Genomic DNA, 7,178 nt, shown 5'->3' on the forward strand with positions numbered 1-7,178 from the left:
AATAATCATACCATCAGCAAAGGAGCAAAATTTTTCTGGTCATAAGAGGATAGATTTCATTGCCCAGAATAAATTATTTCCCATCTATCCTTTCTTTCTTTTTTGTTTTTTTTTCCCTTGATATCCATTTCCCTTGGGAAGGAGCAAAGTAGATAAGATTTCAGATTATTTCTGTAAACACCTATTGTTCTGTTCCAATCAAAATGCATGGTGATCTTGGACCTTGATCTGTATCTGAAAGAAAATATTTTATTTATTTGAATAATCCTACAGAAATTAAAGTTACTAGTTAAAAATCATAAGTAAATATTTACAGGATCCATGATGTATCAGATGATATAGACTAGAGCCATGGAGTGTTTATAAGGTGAATCAGAAATTAATTGAGATTTTCCATGTGAAACTTTCCAACTGGAAAAGCATAGGGGGAAAAGGCAATTGTACATATGATTCTTTTTTGGTGATTACAGTTATTTTGAGCAAGAAGAGTTACTCTGGGTGATTTTCTGCATCAACCACATAGGATGCCACTGTGCTAGCACCTTAACTGAGGCATTTTTGAAGTAAATGTCCTAACCTTACAGCCCTACTGCATTTTGGTACATATTTTAGCACCCAAATCAGATGCTTTTTGGATGATACAAAACCAGAAGACATGTTCCAAGAAAGCCCTTATTGCCATCTTCCCAGCCTTGAGCCTGTAGACCACAGAAACAGATGAGAGAAAATCTGAGATGGAACTTCCCCAAATGTGGCTCATGTAGATGTCAGGTCAGCAGAGCCTCTTCTGTCCAGCTGCACTGCCAGCTAATGCACACACAGCCCCCAAGAAGCCTGAGCTTATAGAATGGCAAGTGATGGAATGAAAGAGCTACATAGTGCAAGGTCATCAGTGACTGCATTAAAAACTGGAGGAGTTTACTGCAGATAGAATTTAATTAGCAGGAAGATTCTACCAAATATTTGCAGCCTAATCTGTCTCTTGCTGGGTGTCTTTGCCAGTGCTTTACTAAGTCGTTTTTGAGAGGAGATTGGTTATTCAATAGATTGCATCTACTTAAATTTATTTGCACAGAGTGTTGTGCATGAATGCAAGCTCACTCAGACACTTTAATTTCACGCTTGTTGCCACACGATCATTTCCCAAACTGTACTGCTTGCAAAAAAATGAAATCATGGCACCAATCAGCTTTATCCATAGTCCATGGCACTTCCACTGACTGCAAGCTGTACCTTATGCTGCATATAATTATCTGTGTCAACTTATTACACAGATCAGTGAATGCCTTCAGTTATACCATGGAGACCCAATACTGAATCAAAGAATCATGGAATGGTTGAGGTTGGAAGAGACATTTAGAGGTCATCCAGTCCAATTCCCCTGCAGTGAGCAGGGACACCTTCAACTAGATCAGGTGCTCAGAGCCCCATCCAGTATGGCCCTGAATGTTTCTAGGGATGGACCCCCATTTCTCTGGAAGACCTACGCTCTTATTTCATCTTTCCTTTCAACCAACATAGCTGTAAGGATCTGTCTTCCCATGGGAAGCTCTGATAATGGTGCAGAAGAAAACAAAGAGAAGTTATTTTTAATAGAATATGATTTGTGGGGACAGAACACATACAACAAGAAAAGTCACAAAGCCTGGGAACATGCCTGAGAAATGCTTGTTTGAGACTTGTCTCTCCTACTTTAGACAAAAGAAAAAATGAATTAGCCAGATCCAGGCTCCAAAATAGAGAAGAAGAAAGGAAAAAAATGCTTTTAAGACGTGATGCGCTTTCCCTGTCTTGATTGTCTGTTTTAGCAGATGGTTCCCCCTGTAGCTCTGCCTCCATGGAGTAAACATCAGTGCACACAGCTCAGATGTGGACATGCACATTGTGCACTGACATTTAATCAGATGAATCTGGTTTGTCATGACACAATTTGTTGAGTTGCAGTCTAATCTTTTTGAAAAAAATGGGATCATTTTTGATCTATTCAAAGGAGTAAGAGATGTTAAACAGTTTTCATCCTTAAGTGCAGAAGTGGTATTACCATGACAAAAAAATACAAAAACTCAGTGTCTTGAGTTCCAGCAGAAATGAAAACAGGGAATTCCTAACTAAGACATAGAAGGTTTTTACAGTATACTCAGCTAGATGGAGGACAAAAAGAAAGCAGGGCAGTCATAAAACCAGAAGAAACTCCTTGGGACTCATTTATTCTATACAGCTTTATTGTCTTGTGAAAATGGAGAGTGATCTTGACTCCCAAAATCTCATCTGGTTTCTCCAAGTCATTTAAAAGATAAAAATGTTTTTCTCTTCTCTGCTCCAGGGAAGAGAGAAAGAAGTCTTACACAGCTGGAAAAACAGTTTGCTGCTACTACAGTTTATTGCAGTGCCTCTTGCTCTGTGGTGTTGCAGTTCTGATCACACAGGCACATCACATTCCCACAGCATCACTCCACTTTAAACTGCCAGATTTACCTTCTGTTCAGTTTGCTCCTTCTATGTTGTGTATTAAATATTGGCACAGTACTGTAAATGTTTAATTACCAACTGTCATAAAGTACAAATGGCTCCTTTCATCTATAGTCTTGACAAAAATTATTAATGTAATATTTCCAGATTTTCCTGTAGATGTGGGGGAATTGGGTGCTTGGTTGTAGGTCTTGGCACATTATTTAAAATGACAGCTAAGTATATTATAGAGGAAATAATAGGCACTGATCCATCCATTCCAGTAATTTAAGTGTTTTCTGCTTGTAGGAACATGTGATGCCATTTTCAAACTTATTTCTGACTGTTTAAACTGAACTTAAATAATGCTGTAATGGGGTGTACTGAGAAGCTGAAGTAGGCTGAATTAGACCCAAAGCATTTTTCTGTTTTCCACATGGATTGGTATCCCAATACTTCTGCTGTGAAAAACATGGCTGCCAGCATAGGAGAAACTTAGAGGTTTTGGACAGGAACATTTACAGTTTTGGTGGGAGCTGGAAAGTAAGGAGCTATTCTAAGTGTATTAATAAAAAAAGCTACAGGTTTAATAGGCTGTCTCTGGTAGCCTCACTGCTTTAGCACCTGCCCCAAGAGGAGACCTGGAACAAACCATTGCCCTGCAAGTGATCTCCTTTATTTCTATATTTGACCCAGATTTCATACATGATGAAGTGAATCCATCTATGCAGACTCTGATTAAGAAGCAAAGGAAGGAAGGACTCCCCTGTCAGCAGTGCTGGGCTACTCAGATTCTGCTTTCTAGTGCAGCAAAAGGGACAACAACTTACACCACTTGCTGCAGCTGCTCATCAGTCCTGCTGGGGACAGCAGGAATTACTTTTTCTTACACAGCCGTTGCAGTTCAGTCCCTTAGCACATGCTACAAACACATCCTGTGATAAATTTTGTATAAGGGGTAATGTAAAGCTTTTAGAGAGCCTTCTGCTGCCACACAAAAATTTCCATGATAGATTGGTGTGATTTTTAAAGAGGACCTTTGTGGTTCTTCTTCTAGAGAGCACACTACCAGCAAAATGACTGATTTCTTATGCACATTGTGCTTCATCATCTCAACTTTCATCAGAGTAGTTACTTTTGTTTATCTGTATGTTAGTGATTGAATCAGCTATGCTCTGGCCAGCAGGGAAAAATGTTTTGGTATTTTTAGCCTTCATTTAGCAATGCAAATGAGCTTCCTATAATCATGTTTGTGAGAAAACACATGCTACAATCAGGACCTCAATGACTGATATTAGCTATGCTCTATACATCAATGAAATTGGCTCAGAGTCACAAGCTCCCTTTTTTGTTCTTTTTAATTGGAAAGGAGCAACGTATCTAATAAATTAAACCATTTTTTACCAAATTGCCCAACTGTTCTCGTGAGTCCCTCCAAAGAATTGAAATTGTAATATAGGGCAGGGAGCTTTGTTTGTGGGTTTCTTTAAGTCCATTAAAAACAACAAAGCAGGCATAAAAAAAACTACTGTAACTTTCTATATCCATTAAAAGAAACACAACTGAGAACAATCACAAAATGTATGCCCAAGAATACAGAGTTATGTAAAACCAGTGCCCTTTAAATGGAATTAGATTTAGCCACAGACACTTTCTTGGGCAAAACTGTGTTTGAACTAGTGCTCTTGAGAATTTTTTGTTTCTGACTATCCATTGTTTTGATGTGTGCTGTATTACAGCCCTGCAATTTTCCCACAGTGATAATTTTGTACTTGAAAAATCCCTCTTGGAAGAGTACTATACAATTTAATTAGGATTTTTCTACACAGTTTTGTTGTGACTATAATATTCTCCAGCCTCTGTGCAAAGGTATTGAGGCAATTTCGTTGTGTTTAATTAGTAATGAGAGAATGTTCTAAGTCTGCTCTAAGTCCTGAGTCCTATCATAATAAATGCTTTATCCACACACTAAGATAGGTCAGATACTACTGCAATGAATTTACAATTTGAACTAGCTTTGTAAGATATACCTTGAAGCCAGGGATGAACTGGGAAAAGTGTTCAGGGCAGCAGGCAACAGTGAAATCAGCTTAACAAATGTAACAAGCACCCATATAATGCAGATTTATGGATTACTTTCTACATTCAGTTATGTTCCATATCTCCTTTAAGGCCATAATTTTCCCATTTATATCCAAACCCTCAGGCATTATAATCTTGGAGGGCTGCAGTGACACCAGCAGCTGTAACCTGTGCCTCCTCCTCAGGCCAGCTCAGGGCAGCAGGAGCACACAAGGCTACTTCTGCTGAGCACAAGATCACTGCATCTGCAGAATCCAGCTGAAAGCAGATGTGGAGAGTGAAATGAAGTATGTAAACATGAAGAGAGCTGCCAGCAGAGCTGGCTTGCTGCTTCTGCACCCCCTTGTCAAGACCCCGTGTGGCTCTCCATAAATCCTGCCTTCCCCGAGGTCTGGCAGGGCACTCACTGCTCCAGGTGTGGGCTGCAAACATCTGCATGTGAGCAGTGCAGCACAGAAATCCACCCCTGCTCAGCAGCATTCTGACAGACACAGAACAATTACTGCTCTCCCAAAGCCCAGCCAAACACCACCCCAGACACATCCCCACCTCAGCCATGACCTGTCATCCAAAACACCTGGTCTTCCACCTACTCTGTTACTGCTGGGTCACAAACTCCAGGAGTTAAAGGTCTTGGAAATGCTTAGAGTCTCCTGAAGCCCCACCAAGTCCACCAGAGTGTTTCAAAGTGTTTCCTGTAGCCAGCATTCCTCTTACTTCAGTATTGAGCTCAATGGTACATTGTTCAGAGGTACACATTAATACTGAATAGCCAATAAAATAAGGTAAGGCTGCTTGTCTTGTGTTCCAACATATATTTTAAAGAGATTTCGGAAGTATTTTCCCCATCTTATAGGCACAGCTATTTTAGTAAGTTTCATAGTTTGAGTTTGTTTTTTTGGGTTTTGTTTTTTGTTTTTGGTTTTTTGTTTGTTTGGTTGTTGTTTTTTTTTTTTTTTTTGGTTGTGTTTGTTTGGTTTTGGTTTTGGTTTTTTTTTGCAAATGGGAGGCATAACCACACAGTGTGGACAGAAAAGTCAAAAATGCATGTAACTGACAGCGTGCACTAACTTGCATTACCTTCTTCTCATTATCTTCTTCAAGATAAAGTATCTGCTAAAGCTTGTAGCAGCAATATTGAATCCTGCAGGTCAAATTGTGGGAACTATATTTAAAAAAATACCATATTCCACTTTTTCTTTTTATTTTGAAGACTAATAGGCCCAGACAATAAGCCTTTTCTGGATCCATCATTCCTTCATAATGCCCTCACTGTAACTTGTCTCCTCTATAAAAACAAATATTCCTCTGGCAACACATACCACAAACATATTTTCCCCTCACAGTTTTTTCAGTTTTCCCACACAAATGAAGATTTCTGTGTCTCTCAGACATTGTGCCATCCCTCTCTGGGAAAATCTTCTGTGTGAATTATGCTGGCAGTTTACAATTGCCCTGTAAAGTTATTGATATGAGGCTGCATTATCATATTTAAGATGCATGAAGTTGCTAATACTTCACACTGTCATGTTTCATAATACTGTAGGGTCTTGGAGAAAAGGGAGTTAAAGTTTTTTTGTGTTTTTGTTGTTTGTTTTTTTTTTAAGTGTGGGTATGCACAACATCTAAATTCACAGCAAAGCTCTGGGTATTTTATTGCATAGCTTCAGCATGTTTGTACTGCAGCAATGTGTTTAACTCCTTGGGCCTGCTTCTTCCCACCTTGAGTGTGTCAATACTGATTTTCACCTTCCACTCCAAGAGTGGTGCTGCCACTCTCCTTGGTAGGGCCAAGATTGTTGGTTTACTGAGTCAGTAGCTATAGCAGGGACACAGCCCTGCTGTTCTGGAAGAGCATACATATGTATGAACCAATTACTTGACTGTATTTTTCTCTTTGAAGAAGGAATATTTATTTGTACTAGCTGAGAAGACCAAATTAAATCTTTTCCATTTAGTACACTTCAAAAATAATTTGCTCACTTCCTATCAACTTTTTAAATCACTTCATAAATGAATGCTATGAGATTTAAAAGGTGCTGAAAATATGATTGTGTTTTTCTTGAAGACATTTATTCCAAAACTCTTTCCATTAAAATAAAGCAGCCATCCTTCTGATCTTTATCTGAATATGCTCATTATGTAGTATACACATATTAATCTATAATTAAAAGAAGGTGGCTGTGAGACATAGTTCATTTTCCCCATGTTCATCAACAGCTTTTGGATATATATATCCCTTTACAAATGACAAGCCACACCTACAGGAAAACATACATAGGATAACAGTTAAAACATAGAAAACAGATTTTTCCTGTCCATGGATGGCAGAAGCCTCAATCTTCCAAGCTAAATAATGTGCTGAAGTATAATGAGACATACTGCAGACACATCTACAAGTGTGTTAAAAAAATAAAATCTTGCTTTCTCTCCAGGGATTTGAGAGCTGAAGATTTCCTGCCAGAAAAGTTAGAAATGTATTTGGAGTGGGCTGGAGAGAAGGCAGAGCTTCTAGGAGACAGAAAAGACACACACTGGCCCAATATTTGGAATCTGACAATGTTTTGCTGTTGCATCATGTCTTCCCAAATAAGGGCATTTTTCTTAAAATAAACCAGCAAGACTAGACATAAAAAAAGCATTTAAAC

The sequence above is a fragment of the Vidua macroura genome, chromosome 4 (assembly GCF_024509145.1).
Source record: "Vidua macroura isolate BioBank_ID:100142 chromosome 4, ASM2450914v1, whole genome shotgun sequence".
In the NCBI taxonomy this organism is placed as follows: Eukaryota; Metazoa; Chordata; class Aves; order Passeriformes; family Viduidae; genus Vidua; species Vidua macroura.